Below are 19,488 nucleotides of genomic sequence, written 5' to 3'. Positions count from 1 at the left end.
TTATCTGCTTAGTTGTGTTTGTATGTTTGTACTTTGTACACAAATTGCAACAGCCGGCAGCTTATCTAGCTAGCTCAGTGAGAAGAAGCATTGTATTCTGTAACAGAATATTCTGTCTATTAAGACTTCTTCCTTCCTTCCTTCCTTCCTTCCTTCCTTCCTTCCTTCCTTCCTTCCTTCCTCTCTCTCTCTCTCTCTCTCTCTCTCTCTCTCTCTCTCCCCCAGACTTCTTCCATGCTTCTGTCTCTTACCATTTATCTTCTTGCTATTCACATTCTCTCTGCCAGGAAAGCTCTTTCTAGTACAGAGCCCCATTGGGACCCTCTTCTCTGGCATATATCCATAACCCACCTACAGCAAACAGTACTCTGAGCACTTCCATTATCTGAACAGGTATTTGGCTTGTTCTCTACTTAGCCTTTAAACAGAGCTTTAATGACTGAAAATAAATAGTTCCAATTTGACACAGGGTCTGTGACTGAAAACCTAGCAAAGGGCCATCATATTTTTCTCTCTCTCAACCTCCCCCTTCCATTCCAGATTAGCACTGACACCCAGTGTTCTGTTTTGGGGGGACAGGAGGCAGGCAAGTGTGGAGGACTCCCTGAATGGGGTAACTGTGCCCCTGAAGGACCAGGTGCGCAGCCTGGGAGTCATTTTGGACTCACAGCTGTCCATGGAGGTGCAGGTCAATTCTGTGTCCAGGGCAGCTGTTTACCAGCTCCATCTGGTCCACAGGCTAGACCCTACCTGCTCGCAGACTGTCTCGCCAGAGTGGAGCATGCTCTAGTTATCTCTCGCTTGGACTACTGCAATGTGCTCTACATGGGGCTACCTTTGAAGATGACCTGGAAACTACAACTAATCCAGAATGCAGCAGCTAGACTGGTGACTGGGAGCGGCCGCCGAGACTACATAACACCGGTCTTGAAAGACCTACATTGGCTCCCAGTACGTTTCCGAGCACAATTCAAAGTCTTGGTGCTGACCTTTAAAGCCCTAAACGGCCTTGGTCCAGTATACCTGAAGAAGCATCTCCACCTCCATCATTCAGCCCAGACACTGAGATCCAGCGCCAAGGGCCTTCTGGCAGTTCCCTCACTCCGAGAAGCCAAGTTACAGGGAACCAGGCAGAGGGCCTTCTCAGTAGTGGCACCCGCCCTGTGGAACGCCCTCCCGCCAGATGTCAAAGAGAAGAACAACTACCAGACTTTTAGAAGACATCTGAAGGCAGCCCTGTTTAGGGAAGCTTCCAATGTTTAATAGACTATTGTATTTTAATATTCTATTGGAAGCCGTGCAGAGTGGCTGGGGAAACCCAGCCAGATGGGCGGGGTATGCATAATAAATAAATAAATTATTATTATTATTATTATTATTATGGCATGGAAGTCCCTGGGGATATTGAGGACACAGACAGGTTGGTAAGATTCTGCACAAGGGTAAAAGCAACAACACTCTCTTCCTGAATCCAAGAAGCCCCACATGATTGTGAATAAACATAAATGTTGTGCTGGTCCATTAAAATCGGCAGACAGCACAACTCCAAAAGCTCCTTTGCCTGGATGGCCTGGGAAAACAGAGACGCGGCAATGGGAGTGGGGGTGGCTTAGTGGTACAGCATCTTCTTTGCATGCAAAAGTTCCCATGCTCAATCCCCAGGAACTCCTGTCTGAAATCGTGGGACTACATAGAACCACAGTCTTACTTGGTATAAGGCGGTTCCTTTTGTGTTCATGTTTGTCATCAATCAGATCTAAACTTAAAAGCTGAGCATAACCTACTAGAATTCACAACTTGTTCTTAAAACAGAACTGGGGTATACCTTCCTGCAATCATTTGTTTGCTTCTCCTGCTAAGGGAATAAGATGTCCACCACACAGCTTATCAAACTGCAGTTTTCTTATGGACTGGCTCTATAAATTGATGTAACAATCAACCAGGTGACAGGACAGTGCACAAGAACTGCTGGAACCACACCATGGTACAATATGCAGTTGTTGCACAAGTGTCATAACTTTTGAACTAAAACAACATTTTGAATGTTTTAAACAAACTTATTATGGACTATTTTCCACTCCCCAGATTTGATTTTTTTAAAGCTTTACTGAAAGATTTGACAACAGGCATTTTATTTCCTTTGTATTTTGATGGGCCATTTTCACTTTTATCTGACCATCACAAACTGTAATTAGATCAGGTTTTCTTGTACAGATTCAGAGAGTCTGAGGGGTGGAAGGTTGGCAGTTATTAAGGTTGTTCAAACATGTACACGAAAATGACTCCTGATTTATGGAAGCCTGATTCTGATTATCGGATTCTGAAGCAACTACTAACCACTAACTGTAATTTATATGCCACTGAAGATGACCACAAAGTTGAAGCATATTTGAAATTGCTATTCACCATGTACATTGGTGATTATAGTTATTACTCACTGTCTTGCAATAAGAATATTATACTGCAAGGAGAGCTCAGAAATTGTATTTTGAAGTCTCATTTTATAATTACAGATTTTATGTCTAAATGGTAGTAAACTATCACTGTTACATTGTAATATTGTGTTGTTCTTGACTTTTACGTAGTTTTAGCAAAAATTCTTTTTAGTCTTGGCTTAACCTCAAGAGCAAGAAATCAAGGGAGAGAGAGAAATTTCATGTAAGAATTAAGTTTGCCCCTGCAGTAACTCGTGTATCAAACTCCCTTAAACACTGTTTCAAACAAAATGCATGCATTACTTTCATTAAACAATATACAAAGCAAAGAACTTATGCAACTTATCAAAGAAGTAACGGTGTCTATGGAACTATTCTCTTCTGTGTTGGCAGTCTGAGCTTGGGGTGTATCTTACTCCCCATTTTGTAGCTACCGATGAGCACGAGGACAGTTTTTCCTTGGCTCTCCAGAACTATCCTTCCCTTTACCACCAAGGAAGGTGGTTCTTTGTCAATTCTGCTGAATAATTTAGGACACAAATGGGACTTTCTGGCCTGTGGATCATGACAACATCAGGTGACCGACAGATGGACAACCCCACGCACCTATCAAGGATGGCCCACAGAGGGGAAAACCAGTTCTTGATCTGAACCTTAGGCTGAAAAAGGTTCAGGAGAAGGCGAGCTTGCAATATAACAAGATCTGAATTGAACGTTACCCACCCTCAAGAAGAAACGGCCTACAGAACCATGAACAAGCAGGGAATTATGCACAAACCTCCACGATACTAATGCTTATCCTTTTCTACACTTCGAACATCCACAGTGGAGTTCACACTTCAAAGACTTCCTCTTACTATTTAAGTTTCTACTTCAAAGGGCTCCGCACTCTTCAGGGAGGTTTTTGTAGCCCACAGAGAGTTCATGTCTCTTGAGACTGTTCTTCCTCCAGAGTTCATGCAACTAGAGCATGACTGCCCCTTTAACACACTTGCACTATCCTAAACTACCTTGTTTCAGAGTAAACAGGTCCTTTCTCCATGGAAACAACTTGGATTGTTTGCTTAAAATATCTCTCTCCTTCAAAATAAGCTTATCCATATTAGTAGTTTACTGTGCCCACATCTCATGTTGAAGTAGCCCACAAGCACCATCTGACTTGCTCTGAAAATCAGGACAAACCAGACATGGCAAACTGGCTACATATATCTTCTCCACTTGTTTCCACTGTTCATTTACAGAGCACAGTGAAGGTGCAGAGTCTTTACGTGAAAATAGCAAGCAGAGGAGGAAATAAACCCCCCACCCACCCCTCTCACATTGGAGTGATTATGGGGGCAGCTCAGGGGGGATCTGATAGAGAACAATTGGGAATACCCCAAGGAACCTGGTTATGACTAATTTTCCAAAGACTCAAGCATTTAAGGACAACAAACAATGCATTACGCCAGAGATGTCTTGCATCCACTTCTTCCTATAAGCTCTGCATCAGCATCCCTTGAAGGATACCGGACAGATTGGGTCACACCCACAACATACATTTAGGGGCACATGGCTTGCCCCAAAGAATCCCGGGTACCTTAGTTTCTTAAGGGAACTGGGAACTGTAGCTCTGTGAAGCTCCCCGAATTCTTGGGGGGGGGAGCAATGTGCATTAAATGTATGTTGGCTTAAGAACAGTCCTGTTTGTGAACGATTTGGTTTACGAACTACGCAAAACTAGAAATAGTGTCCCGGTTTGCGAACTTTACCTTGGTCTAAGAACAGAATCCAAACAGTGGAAGGGCACCGGCAGCAAGAGGCCTCATTAGGGGAAGTGCACCTCGGTTTAAGAACGGTTTCGGTTTAAGAATGGACTTCCTGAACAGATTAAGTTCGTAAACCGAGATACCACTGTACAGCAGTCCAGAATATGGACAAGAATTTTACTGTTTCCTCCGACCAGAAAAAGAACAGCACCAGGAAACTCCACCCTGATACAACTAAGTCTTCTGCCACCTAGTGACTAAACAATATAATGAGGCCATCCTGAAGTAAGACCCATCCGCACATTACCCTGGGATGGTTATCTCATTAAAAACCTGGGGAGGGGGATGCCTATCATTCTCAGGAGTCAGGGGGTAATAGAATAGGTAAAGCAGAAAGGAGCAGTTTCAATTAAAGAAAAGACACAATGCCATGTATCCAGTCTCTCTGTGTTTCACAGATTGGGAAAGAAGTACTACAAGTGGCCATGCGAACCTGGTTTGCTGTGTATATGCTAATAACAGTGTTCACAACAGTGGACAGTGGGGCATGTCTTATGCCAAAGAGGCATAGTGAATCAGATGGATGAGCCGGCTGTGTATATCTACGTTTAAAATCAAATTATGGATTTATGCTAGTGTAGACATTTTGCCCAAAACTGCCAAACGATTGTGGGATTCCTCACCCACATACCCCACCCTTGCTACAGAATCACCAGGCAGATTTCTAAAGCTCCTTACAACATGCCGAAGATCCCCATTATATAAGATATATTGTGAAGTGTACAGTAACAAGCAAAGACAACTCAAATTCAAACAAAACCTCATATATGTTTATTAGGGACAAGCTGCCAGTGAAATAAAACTTGAAGCCATAAAGAATTCATGAGTAACCACAAGCTGGACTGCAAAAGAAACAGCTGAAAGCCTTTGAAACAAACCTCAATCACTTCAAAAAATATTATTTAAGATGTTGTAAAATAAATAAATATTATTATACTGAATAATGCATAACATTAGCCTCAGGTTTTTGATGCAACATGTGACAGTGGATGAAATGACAGGAAAACGACTGATTGGGACAGCAAGGTGCCTATCATTCTCAGGGAATAATAGAATAGATTGGGGGGGTGTCAATGAATCAATGCAATGCGGTATGAGGAGTCTAGTAGTCCCAAGCCAACAAGCAAACTATCACCTTTTCCGAAGTACAAAGAGGCTGTATATACACCATATATTTAATGCACACTTAAAGCACACTACTTCGCCCACAGAATCCTGGGAACTATAGTTTTCAAAGAGTGCAGGGAACTGTAGTTCTGTGTGGGTAAACGATGATTCCCAGGATTCTTGGGGGAGGGAAAGTCGTGTGCTTTAAATGTATGGTATGTACACAGCCGTGGTCTCACCAACCCAGCCAATTTTAATGTGTCTGTGCCAGTCAAGCACAGACGATAATTTTTAACATCAAAGGGAGGGCACAAGCAAGAGAAACTGACATTCCCCTCTGCTTCACCAGCTCATGGCCCATCGTATCAGGCACCTTCCCTCAAGCTTGGCTCATTTCTAGTTTTGGAACCAGGCAAAGACAGGGATGACGGTACAGAGGAATCTGGACCATGGATAAGGAAGGGGAGCATTTTCCATCCCATACCAGAATGTGCCTTTTCATGTTAAACTCAGACCAGAGGTGCTTTTGCACAGGAACAGGGCAGGCACGGCAACAACAAATACAAATGTCACCTTCCCACTTTGGCCCCAAGTATATCAAGCTGGGAGAGTGAAGTTGCAGGTGGCGAGAAGCCCAGGGAACAAAGGAGGAGTGCAGGCAGTGGTTGCATCTCAAAAGGTTGCCATTCCTGTGGTTCTTGGATGCAGCAGCATGCAAGTGGTCTGGATGAGCCAGGAAAAGTAATGGGAAGCAAGAGCAGAAGGCAACACGTTGCAGACAGAAGTAGCAGAAATAGAGCCTAGAAATGAAAATGGGTTAACTAATAGTTTTGCACATTAATAAGTGCCTTGGAAGAAAATATGCTGCTTGTCCTTAAAAAAACAACAACAACCCCATAAGCCCCTATTGATAATAAAGGAACTGAAGGTCTATTTCTGGTGCCCAGATTTGGCTGCTGAGAATCTAGGATGGTATTTTTCCTCCTGCATATACCTCTTCGACCAGAGAGGGAGACAACCATTCAAAGCAGCAGCTTCCCTCCCTTAGCTAAGTCCAAGTAGGCATGAAGCAGAGGCTGAACGGCTATATGTTTAACAGAAGGACACGGAGGCAACAGTTTCCCCCTCTTTGTCCCCAGCACCTGGTAATCAGAAACTTACTAACTATGAGTTTAACAGGTTCAAATGATGTCATATAAAGTGGACGCTCAGGTTGTGAACGTGATCCGTGTGGGAGGCACGTTCTCAACCCGCAGCATTCGCGACTCACAGCGCCACATTTGCGCATGCGTGGGTTGCGATTCAGTGCTTCTGCGCGTGTGCAAAGCGCGATTTAGCGCTTCTGCGCATGCGCGACTGCCAAAACCCGGAAGTATCCCGTTCCGGTACTTCCAGGTTTGGCGGGTCCGTAACCTGAAAAAACGCAACCTGAAGTGTCTGTAGCCCGAGGTTTGACTGTAATGCATTTTGCTAATCATTTAGAAAGCAAGTTTCAGTATGTTTGCTGTGGGCCGTTGGGTAAGAGAAATCAGTGGGCCTTGAAGAAAGAGCACCAGTACACACTTCTCTCTCTCGAGAGCCAGTGTGGTGTAGTGGCTAAGAGCGGTAGACTCGTAATCTGGGGAACCGGGTTCGAGTCTCTGCTCCTCCACATGCAGTTGCTGGGTGACCTTGGGCCAGTCACACTTCTTTGAAGTCTCTCAGCCCCACTCACCTCACAGAGTGTTTGTTGTGGGGGAGGAAGGGAAAGGAGATTGTTAGCCGCTTTGAGACTCCTGAAGGGGAGTGAAAGGCGGGATATCAAATCCAAACTCTTCTTCTTCTTCTTCTTCTCTCCAAGGAACATCTAGTCTGCCATCCTGATCTTGCAGGTCTTGTACTCACACAGTTTGCCTTTGCTACTGATAGTCACATTGTAGAGGCAAGAAGGAGGTAATGGCTGCCCTGGGCAACCCCTTTCCTTCCACATCGCTCCTTCATCCTCTACTCAGCAAACACATGGAATCTGTATATTTTTTTAAGGTTGATCTCCCAATTCTGAGCTAGCTTGCAACTAGACGGCAACTATCCGAGCCAGAAAGAGGGTAGAGTTGCACATTTTAATATTATAATTCACACCCCACTGGAAAAAAATGAATATATGGCACCCATGCTCAAATGCGCATTTCAATGAAACTTCTCAGGGTGTATCTGTTTTACACCTATGGCCTCTGATTGGAGCAGATGATGCATTTACATATCTGCTTAGTTAGATCAAGGAAGGTATCTGAGAAGGACTGGAGGCCGAAGTGGCAACCCCAAAATCTGAATGCACTTTACAAGGCTGCCACTTGCTCTAATTCCTGGCTACTGATGGACAGTGGACCTCATTAGGTAGTTCCACTTATTTGTCGTAACATCAGAACATACCCCACCTATAAGGTGCAGAATCAAGTTCAAGTAGTCTGAACACTGATAACATCTGCAGAGAACAAAACAGCAGCTTTTTTGGAGGGATATAGCAAAGAGATTGTTTGGATTTTAAGGACAGAATTCTTATGCTGGGATTAACACTGTCTGCCTGTGTCATTGAAGACAGGAGTGCCTGGCGTGCTCTGGTCCATGGGGTCACGAAGAGTCGGACACGACTAAACGACTAAACAACAACAAGCCTGTGTCATTATGTCTGCAACCCCATATTAGCCGCACAGCATGTACATTTGCAAATCAGCAGATATCACCAAAGGGACCATAAATCTTCAATGCTTTCTTTTCCAAAGGAAATTTACTTTAAGAGCTGCCCTGGACTAACAATTGAACAGGGAAGATAACATGAAACAATAGATTAGTTTTGGCTTACTTGCTCTAAGCTACCTTGAGCGTCTTATTACGGTAAATCAGTTTTAAAATAACCGAATTTGAAAACACTTTACTTGGAAAAGGTCTGTGCCTTGCAGTTATAATTCCCAAGCAAGTTAAGTCTCAGAGTTTAAGTGGTTGAAGAAGCTGCATGGTACAGACATTGAAGCTTCTACAGCAGATTATGCCCAATTGCTCCTCTACTACATACCAGGGTGGTGACAATATATTTTATTCTAACACCAGCTCTTAAAATCATTTTCGGTTCAACTTTTTTCCCTTTAAGGGAGAAAAAGTGAAATACGTATCACCAAACTTTCCCCCATCTTTCAGAAGTTAACCTATTTAACTTAAGCATGGCATGTAACAAGGGCAATGAACAGAATATAACCTCTTTAGAAAATCATGCAGGAAAAAGCATGAAATACAGCACTCTCAACTATTCAGCATTTGCTTTTTACAAAGGAAATTTTTGCATTCAGTGCTGAAAAGGCAAAGTATTCAACTGCAGAACACCTTAAGAAAGCTAGACAGAAAAAAATTTTTTTTACTCTGTTCAAGAAAACCTGAGAACCTAATTGCTCCCTTAACCTATTTAAGAGAGATTCTTTGGCAAGCAGTAATTATCTTTTGTCACTTGATATGATATAGCATCTACTTATGGGAAATGGATATGTCTTAATTTCTGTGTAAACTACATTTTGTTTTACACATTATTAAAACAATGTTTGAAGAAGCCATAACAGACTTCTTTTTACAACAACAACAACAACAACAACAACAACAACAACAACAACAACAAACAAATCAAAGCCAAACAATCTTTCTAATTCGTACAACAAAATGGGAACACTTGCTTTCATATTTTTAAACTGCAGTTAGCTATGAAGTCAAATAAAACAGCTGCATTCATGCCACTGATGACACCTCAGAATACTCACCCTCATTTTTCCAGGAATGCAAGGCTATAATAGGAGCACATTCCACTTTCCAGTACCACACCTTGCCAAATAATGTCAACGTATAACATTAAGCCATCTTGGAGCCCTGCTACATAAAAACTGGATCCCATGCATGCAACAACACACATTCTACATTGTCACACTGCAAATTTAAATGTCAGGCTGAACAATGCATGGTGAGGTGGAGGGGTGGGGTCTGAAAAGTTATCAGCTGAATTCCACTCTATTTAAGCTAATATATATATATATATATATATATATATATATATATATATATCCTTCATATTTCAAACAACTGCATCTGGTCCAACCCATTAGAGTCCTTTAAGTTGCTTCTCTCGTGCTGTGAGTCATCTTCATTTAAGCTAGAAGTTTGGAGTAGATAGCTCTTTGGGAACCAATTGCTCGTTGGTGTTGGAACATATACAGCGATGGCTTTGCTCCAGTATTTTGGCGATAATTTCTAACGATACTGCATGGAGTATCAGCTTTAAAACTTCCCAGTTCCGGGTTGAGAAAGGAAGAGAAAGAAATCACCATAAAGGGACAGAGACCCAGCCATTTCACTTGTTGCTTGCATCATATAAAAGGTTCTTCTGTCACAAAAATGGCCAGTATGCTTCATTCATTGTAGTCTAGTGGTGGTTTTCATGCAAAAGGTTCTTGTTCATTCTCTGGCACCTACCAAGCAGGGTTGTGAGGACTCCAGAACCTTTGAGATCCACTCCTAGTCATGGTTGACAGTGCGGACCCAGATGGACCCGTAATTTGACTCAGTATGATAAAGCTTTATCGGTTCCAATGCGGAAGCCATAAAAAAAGAGCTGCTAGGATTAAAATGCTCATCATATTAAGTCTAATAAACTTCTGAATGCAGTGAAGAAGAATATAAGCCTACCTAGGGAAAGAGTGTCTTCCTAGGTCACTTGATACTTCAAGAGTAACTACCTTTCAACAATACTCCAGACCTTCAGAGTTTTCCTTCCATTAGTTATATTTCAGCCCACGAGATAAGAAGAGAAATGCAACTACACATAAGGTTTATCTTTTTTTAGCAGCCTTTCCCTTAATAATTAAATATACAGCATCTGGCAAGGAGAATGAGATTGCCTGTAAGATTTTTAGTTGACTGTTGCTTTTTTAAAAAAATAAAAATAAATACAAATCATTTTGTAGTCGATTTTTTTAAAAAAGCACACACAAAATTGTACAAGAACACACTGAATAATGTGCTTCTCTTTCAAACTCTACAAAGGATTCTCTGTGGTAGATAAGAATATGGACACATATAACACCTAAAGCACTAAACACTGGGTTGTTGTTGTTTTTTGTCATTTTTGCAGATTAAAAAAAAAAGAATCTAGTTTGCAAAGATGTAGGCATCTGTATAAAATAACAGGAAACCCATGTAAGTTGGTTTTTGATAACAACCCCCCATACACACACCAAGAAAAAACCCCTTGATTGTAATTTATTACCTATTTCATTACAACTATTTTGGTAAAAGAAAAACGTTATAATTTAACTCACCCTCCAAATTTGTTTAATTCTGCTAGCTCTGGACAATTTTGCTCTGTTCATCCCAAATGTCTTCAGTTCCGATATATATCCTATACAGGTGGAAGTTTGTTCTACAGTCAAGACTGTTTGGAAAATAAGCACGGCAGTAGAGTGATAGGTATATTCTTAAAAATAAAAGGCATACCCTTAGCTTTTACTGCTCCTTCCAATAGCCATGCAGTTCACAGCTCAGCATAAAATAGCCAATAACTGAACTTGGCATTAAGGGGAGGGGGAACGAAAGTCCTCCACGGAGAGCATGGGACAGCAGGCTTCATCCGACCAGCACTAGGATTGGGTTAGAAGGAAGATAAAGTTGTCCCTGTGCCAGACATCCAACCTTAAGAAGAACTGAAATGGCATGAACTGAAATGATGTAGCTTTCAGACACTGTCAGGCTGAGCTCTTACTTAGGGGCTGTTTTAATCCTGCTCTCTTTTTTTGCTTTTTTAAAAAAATGCAAATCTGCTTCAAGTCATACGGAAATGAAGAGAAGTTATTACAGAAACACTGGAAATAATCTGCAATGAAATAAAGTGATGATAAGGATATATTCCTCATGCGGTAGCTTCTAGGGTTTTACATGTTGCTAATGTTCCTTGCCCTAATTTCAGCAAATGGCAAATGAAGGGATTAAGAGCATTATAAATTGATTTTTTAAAACAGCAGCAGCAACAACAACAACATAGCTATTTCTATTTCACCAGCCATTTCCTGCATAGGAATTTAAACTGCCTGACCATCCACTTTAGCCAGAAAAGGGTGACCCTGCAACAGTGCTGCATCAGATTGGGAGGGGCTGCGTGTGATCTGCCCTGGTTCAGGAAGGCTTGACAAATGCTGGATTGTGACAAGGAGGGCAGCACAGATCAGCGTAGAACGGAGCTGTTCCTTCTTTCTTCCAGTTCCTCGAAACCAACTGGAACCACTTTAGAGCGTCTGTTTTATGAATGCATGCCTCTCCCCACAGTAAGTGTTCCTACCCTCCATCTGCTTACCCTGAGCTAAAGGCCTGCTTACTTTCACCCTGAACACCTGCACCAGCATTACTGGAAAAACAGAGTTGGTGCGCAAGCCCATCAGTTCTGCAACCACTGTGGAGACTGGAATCCACCCACTATATTACATAACAGGGGCTGCTGGCCTTGCTCACCAACCCCATCTACCCCCACCCCCCCTTGCCCACCCTCTCCCCTTATACCTCAACCTAAGCCCCTCCCCCCACAGCTCCTTCAATGGTATACTTGACACCCCTACTCTGATGTCAATTCCCAAAATTCCCCCCCTCCCAATAGATGGTCATGCAAACTGCAGCATGACAACTTTCTTCTTACTGTATGGAAATATACTCAGCTATATGTCACACCATCATAAACAATTGGACTTGGTTTTGTTCACATGTGAGAACTGGGACAGTAACACCAATTAGGATGATTGTGTGCACATTTATTGCCTACACCTATTTGGGGTGTTTTAAGGGAACAGTAAGGTTAAACCACAGAGTCTAGGACTTGCCGATCAGAAGGTCAGCGGTTCGAATCCCTGCAATGGGGTGAGCTCCCGTTGTTCAGTCCCAGCTCCTGCCCACCTAGCAGTTTGAAAGCACGTCAAAATGCAAGTAGATAAATAAGTACCGCTCCGGTGGGAAGGTAAACAGCGTTTCTGTGCGCTGCTCTGGTTCGCCAGAAGCGGCTTAGTCATGCTGGCCACATGACCCAGAAGCTGGCTCCCTCGGCCAGTAAAGCGAGATGAGCACCACAACCCCAGAGTCGTCCCTTTACCTTTACCTTAATACCAGGAACAGCTTCAATTGGCAGGCTAAACTAGGTGAGGGTAGCCAATGGGTTACAAACCCTTGGTGAGTTAGGGACTTCCCCTGCATGTGAAGACAGGCGCTAGGAGGTGCAGCGGTCAAGAAGGCAATTTCTGTATGTGCTGTAGAGGGAAGGGAGGGGCTTGTCAACCTGAGAAGCTAACCTATCTATAAGAAAGAAAACCTCCACTGTCTTGCAGGATATCTTTAAGAGGAGAAAAGGTTACACAAACGCGGAGTGAAGTCCCTAAGACGGTTTGATGATGCCTTGTACGCCTGCAGCCAAGCTGGTGCCAAAGATATTGCTCTGCTTTCCTTTGGACCACAGCAGCAAGACTGGGAGGGGGGTCTTGTTATCTGGGCACCCCAGGATCTCCATACACACTGTCCAGGCTTGTACCCTGGAGAGGTCACTTTGGGGCTACTAACACAGTGGTTTGACTCCCCCCCCCCCCGGCACATTCCATTGTTTCTAGAGGAATGCCAAGAAACGTGGGCACAGAAATGCCATGTGAAAGCCTTGTGGAAGAGGGTTCTGATGGAGGCTATCTATGAGATTAGTTGGAAACATTTACAAACGTTTTACATTCCTAGCTGTACAGAGTCCAGCTCAAACAATTAAAAATGAAACCAAGAAATGACAAAAATATAAAGACTATGAGTAAAATAGTCTCTGTGTGCAATGTTGATGGAACTAAAAATTGATAGTTTAATATTTTACAGCAGAAGGCAAAGTGTTTAGGCAACCAGTGAGGTCATAAGCCAAAGGTTTTCCTAAAAGGGAATTACTTGCTAGTATAGAAAGCTAGTGTCAGGGAGTCAGATAACCACACCCAAAGCAAAGGTGCGACCAAAGAGAAGGCTCAAGATCTCACTGCCTTTACCCATACATGCAGAAATGAGACAGCCACCAGCAATGATGATTTAAGAATTATGGAGTAACCAGTGTGGTCTAGTGGTTTATGTATTTGCTTCATCTTGGGAGACCAGGGTTCAAAACCCTACTCATCTATGAAGCTCACTGGGTGAACTTGGAGCAGTCTACAGTCTCTCAGCCTAACCCTACCTCACAGGGATGTTATGAGGATAAAATGGAAAGGCAGAGTGCCATTTTCAACTCCTTGGGACAGAAATGTAATATAAATACTTACATATGTAAAAATCACTGGGAGATGCAGGCGACATGCTCCTAACTCTCCCCACTGCTCACTCAGAAAAGGCAAGTGGAAAAACAAAACTTCATGCAATTACAAGATCAAAATGTGACCAGAAGAGCCGGATTGCTTTTATAAAGTTACTTATTTATTGATAAGTTTCTCTCTGTGTTATGCCTGATGATTACAGAAGTTTTTCATTAACTCTAGTTATAATAGGAGCCAGGTTTAATATAGCTGGATCCCCACCCACCCACCTCAGGCAGAGCAAAAGTATTACATTTCATTAAATGCCTTGTCTCACATTAATAATGAGTTTCCAAACATTTCTCATTGCTTGTTCAAGATGGGGTCCAAATTTAAATTGTCACTGAAGCCAGAAATGTCATTCCATTGCATCTCATTAAAAAAATATTGGGGGCGGGGAAATGGGGGAAATGATGTATTTCATATCCTTTTGATACCGGGGAATGACCGCTCCCCACTTAAAACGGGGGGCGCCTTTTGCGTGGACGCGTGCAGCCCTGGATCTGGAGTGGCCCCATCAGCATAGGCTTTGCCTTCCCTCAGTGGGATACCTGGAGGTCCCTGCCTACCCCAGTGAGTTGTCCAATCCCACCTGGGGGAAGCGTTGCCAGGGAAACCAGGCCAGATAAGGGGAGGGATTACCTGCCCACACAATAGAGGGTGGATCTTAATTGGTAATCCTCACTTGGCTCCAGAGCTTCTCCCACCCTACCCACCCTCAGTTAATGTCTTCTTTTGCAGGTTAACTTTTCTTCATAGGTTTTGCAGGTTAACCTGTCTCCACAGGTATGCGGGTGCTGCTACGAGAAGGTCGCTGTTAAAGGGCCGGAAAGGAATTTCCCTGCATTGGCAGGTTTCGCCTTTCCCGTAGCAAAACGTCACAACTTTGGCGGTATCAGGCCTTGGGCGGAATCCTTTAGTCCATCTTCCTCTTTGCGGCGGCGATACCAGGGTTCCCCGTTAAAGGGGTTTTTGAAGGGAGGCTTTGGCCGTACGCCGAAAGGTCGTCATTGCTCTCCCCTGCGGCGGCGTAACGGGGGCGGCTATCTCTGCTTGAACATATGTTCTCCAGAGCCGGCCCATCCCCCCCCCCACACTGGATAACCCTGATGCTCCCTAGGTCCCTGGCTGGGGACTAGGGAGGGAGAACGCCCAATGCCTGAGCCAAGGTCTACCCACATTTGAAATTTAATAAAGTTGTGGCCAATTTAATCCCATAGCACGTTGTCTAGAGTCGTTATTCCACATGACGGGGGGGACCACTCGGGATCTGGGGACTCCGCCTGTCCACGCAAACCAAAATACAATAGTGGATGAAGCTGCAGGTTAGTTATGCTTAAGCCTGTGACAGTCACGCCTAAGTTATAGTTCTAGTAGACAGAGTGATGATGAAACCCACATGATTCTTAACTACAATGCAATATAAGCATTTTTAACATTTTCAGACTTCTGTTGTGAAACAACCAAATAATTTAAGACAGTCTGCAGTTACCCTAAGTACAGGCAGCATGCAGGTACAGTTTGAACATCCATTAGGACTTCCTGTAGAAAGGAAGTCCTAATGGATGTTGCTGACACCTAAAGTAAATAACAAAAGTTTACTGGATCCTCAGGAACGAAATCAACCTGGCTCTACATAAAAGCGTTGCAAAGGGGTAACAGGTATTTTTTGTTTGTTTGTTTTGCTCTGCCTCACACTCGACACACGCAGCCTGACACTCTTACATATACGAAAGAGATCTTAATCCAGGCAAGTAACCGTAGTGGCTTGGCAGCGGACAGAGAGTTTGGAGAGCCATGGTCTAGGAGTTCAGGCATCATGCAAGACATTCAAAACTGGATGGAAGCAATGAAGGTCTCCCAATCTTGCCTTGCCTTGCCTTGCCTGCCAAGCTTTTAAAGATGAGGCATGACATGCTCACTCATTCGCTTTGCGAAAATGTAAGGATTGCAAGTGCCCACTCCCATCTGCCTAGGTGGCACTGCATTACCCTGCACTCTGATTCCTCAGGAATTACGAGTAGGGTAACCACAGTGATGTGAGGTGAGAATATTCTCTGGAGAATATTCTTGAGAATGAGAATATTCTCTGCTAGAAAATTCTCCGGAGAATATTCCCCACAAACTGTAAATTCTAATGTAAGAACCAGTTTTACAACCCACATTTAAAAAAAAATCTAGTAAATAATAAGTCAAGCTGTGATATTGCCAGTGTAAGTAATGAATAATGATTTTTTTTTTAATCCAGTTACATTACTGGGCATTGTGTCATTCACCATTGGCAGTTCTGAAATGTGAGCTACAGAAAACATTTTTTTTTTCTAGTTTTAAAATTGCTATTCATTTAATTTGATGAACATTTGAATTTGTATGTATTTCAACTATATGTAATAGCCTTTTTCTATTTTGGTGTGACCTTATTCTTAGTAATTCTGTACTCTTGGCCATACAGTGTGATTTTTTTTTTAACAGAAAGTAGCTTTAAGGCTTTATACACTTAAAGTACCTAGGCCTATACAATTATGTGTAACAGCATGTGCGGTGGCCTTGATTTAAACAGTTGGCGTTTCTATATTTTTATTCAGTGCCAGTAACTGTTTTTTGCAGTGCCATTCAGTGGTGCAAGGTGCCGTTTACCAGAGATTGCTATAGTGAAATATATTATCGTATAATGATAATATATTTAATGGCTTCTTTTTTATATGTATACATAGAGTTTTGTCTATCAAACTGTGTTTTAGTCACCAAAACAGTTATTAAGTGTTAGAGCTATTAGAAGCACAAGATAGCCTATTACTGAATTTACTTGTATCAAACCTTAACATGCCAATTGTATTTTTTGACTTGTCCTATAACATGAACATGTTCTAATGGAAGAATAAAATAATGATTTAACTACTGAGTTTCCTTATACCAAACCTTAACATGACAATTACTGGTGCCATCACCTTATTACATCATTTTCAATGCATTAAAATGAATATTCTCCTATTTTAAATTAAAATTCTGTAATATTCTCATCAATTGAGAATATTCTTGAGAATATTCTCCAAAAGATTATTCTCCAGAATTTAACATCACTAGGTAATCATACTTAACTGTCGTGAGTCCCACAGCTCTGTCGGGATCAGACTAAGGTTGGCAGATCCCAATACAGGAGGAAAAAGAGACAGAGGACATGGGCTGATTGGCAAGAACCTGAGTGGGGGCAGACGGCTCTACCCTGTGTGCTTTGGATTCTGGATTTAGCTGCTTCAGAAGGGGGAGCAGGGATGCTGGCTCCTCCCCTGACTTCCTGTCTGGGAAGAGAGTCTCACTGGAGGTTGGGGGAGGCTGTGGGCAGCTGAGGGGGTTGGCAACTCAGGAAGAGGTGGCATTTTATCAGTAGCCTTAACTGGAGGGTACAATATTGTTGTCTGGAACCAGCACACCATACTTTAAAAGAACATTTAAACCACACATACACCCTGAAAACTGTAGTTTGTTAAGAGTTCTGGTAACTGTAGTTATGTGAGGGGAAACCAGAGTTCCCAGGACTCTTGGGAGTACAGTGGTACCTCGGGTTAAGTACTTAATTCGTTCCAGAGGTCCGTTCTTAACCTGAAACTGTTCTTAACCTGATGCACCACTTTAGCTAATGGGGCCTCCCGCTGCCGCCGCGCCGCTGGAGCACGATTTCTGTTCTCATCCTGAAGCAAAGTTCTTAACCCGAGGTACTATTTCTGGGTTAGTGGAGTCCGTAACCTGAAGTGTATGTAACCCGAGGTACCACTGTATTTGCATGGTGTGTATGCAACCTAGGTCATTTAGAACAATCTCTGTCATTAAGCTGGCAAGTACAGAGAAAGGGAAATTTAATACAAATCTCTCACTTTCCCATGACCCTTTTTTACTAATTTAATTTGACTATTAGTGGAAACAATAAGGCAGGAATGTGCAGCTAGAATGATAATCTAGTCTGTTTTATCATTTCAATGAAGCACAGATTACAATGCTCTGCAAGCTTCCACATCATGAGATATTACATTCTGATCTTCAACATTTCCAACAAACGTTAGCTCAATTTTACTTTGAAGAAGAGTTTGGATTTGATATCCTGCTTTATCACTACCCTAAGGAGTCTCAAAGCAGCTAACAATCTCCTTTCCCTTCCTCCCCCACAACAAAAACTCTGTGAGGTGAGTGGGGCTGAGAGACTTCAGAGAAGTGTGACTAGCCCAAGGTCACCCAGCAGCTGCATGTGGAGGAGCGGGGAATTGAACCCGGTTCACCAGATTATGAGTCCACTACTCTGAACCACTACACCACACTGGCTCTCACACTTTGCTTATGTTCCCCACCCAACTCCACCAGGCACCTCTTGTTTCAATACTTCCGACTGCCAAAAAGGATCAAATATTTTATTTGGCTGCTCTCTCCTACACTGCACCTTCTTGGCAGAGTTTTCTGTATGGTGTGTTGTTTTAATAACTTAACCTACTGATCAGAGTCAAGTAGAATGTTTCTTATCTGATGTCCTTCAGTTTCCTACCTGTCTATTGCACTTTGCAGGCATAGCTTGTTATGAATGTTAATAGGCTTCAAGCTGAGGCATTATTATTATTTCAGAGTTGTTTGAGCTTTGATCAAGTTTAAGAATCCTAGGAGTAAATTAGCCTCCCACTACAGGCAAGCAAAATGTATTAAATACCTATCAACACGAGAGCATGGAATGAGCAAGTGGGGCTAATTATTTCTCCAGGAAAACAACTCAGTGCTTCAGTTAGAAGTGTATTTTTTTATTTTAAAAAAAGGTTGTATGTAGAATACTAAGTGCTTTCCCATTCTTACATTGTGTATCCTTAGGGCCCATTCAAATATTACATTCCCACACAAAGACTGGCACAGCATGTGTCCACACGAGGATCCTGTGCTTGCGGGCTTTAATGTTTGCAAGTGACTTACCATACAGAAAAACTGTGATTACATACATGTTGCAGTCCTATATGCACTTACTTGGGAGAAAACCCCACTGAACTCAATGGTACTTACTTCTGAGTTAGCCTGTACAGGATCTCTAAACCACAGATGGAGAGTGTGGGATGTTGTTGAACTCCCAACTCCTAGCAGCCCCAGCCTGCATGGGCAATGGTCAGGAATAACAGGAGTTATGATGCAGTCACACCCCCACACTCGTGCTTTAAACCAGGAGCTGTCCTGTTTTGGCCAGGCTGAATATCCACTACACAAGGTATAGGGAACATGTGGGTGGGAATTGTAGTGCAACTTATGCAGCGCCACTGGTTCCCCAATCCCTATTTTATCCCAACTGGCTTCAGGACCTTGAAGAACGCCCAGGAACATCAGGAGTTGTTCTCACCAACCCAGCTGAATCTTTGTCTCTGAACAGAGCCTGATGCCTGTCAAGAGTCATTGAATCATAGAATGATAGTGTTGGAAGAGACCCTGAGCATCATTGAGCCCAACCCCCTGCGATGAAGGAATCTTAACTAAATTATACATGGCAGATGGTCACCCAATCACTGCTTAAAAATCCCCAATGAAGGAGAAGCAACCACCTTCCAATAAAGTCTGTTCCACCGTCGAACAGCTCTTCACAGAACCATGAAATTGTAGAGTTGGAAGGGACCCTGAGGGTCATATAGTTCAACTGTCCTACTGTTAGAAAGTTCTTCCTGATGTTTAGTCGGAATCTCCTTTCTTGTAACGTGAATCCATTGGTTCAGGTCCTAGCCTCCGGAGCAGGAGAAAACAAGCTTGCTCTCTGAGTGAAGTCGTAGAGAT

General features: G+C 42.8%; 1 protein-coding gene across 6 annotated transcripts in view; it reads right to left on the bottom strand.

The window, feature by feature from the left end:
• DPP6 (dipeptidyl peptidase like 6) overlaps positions 1–19,488 on the bottom strand; it is a 506,474-nt gene that overhangs the window by 274,298 nt on the left and 212,688 nt on the right. Inside the window, exon 1 of one of the 6 annotated variants that reach the window (XR_014150083.1) lies at positions 10,681–10,783. The exons of the other annotated variants lie outside the window; for them this stretch is intronic. The gene's annotated coding sequence lies outside the window, so the exon portion shown is untranslated. Of the gene's footprint in view, positions 1–10,680; positions 10,784–19,488 lie in introns of those variants that run through there. 6 annotated transcript variants of the gene reach the window in all.

This window comes from Podarcis erhardii (assembly GCF_964252035.2).
Source record: "Podarcis erhardii genome assembly, chromosome: 12".
NCBI lineage: Eukaryota > Metazoa > Chordata > Lepidosauria > Squamata > Lacertidae > Podarcis > Podarcis erhardii.
The sequence above is the reverse complement of the archived record's forward strand: the minus strand, read 5'-3'. Positions and strand labels throughout refer to the sequence as shown.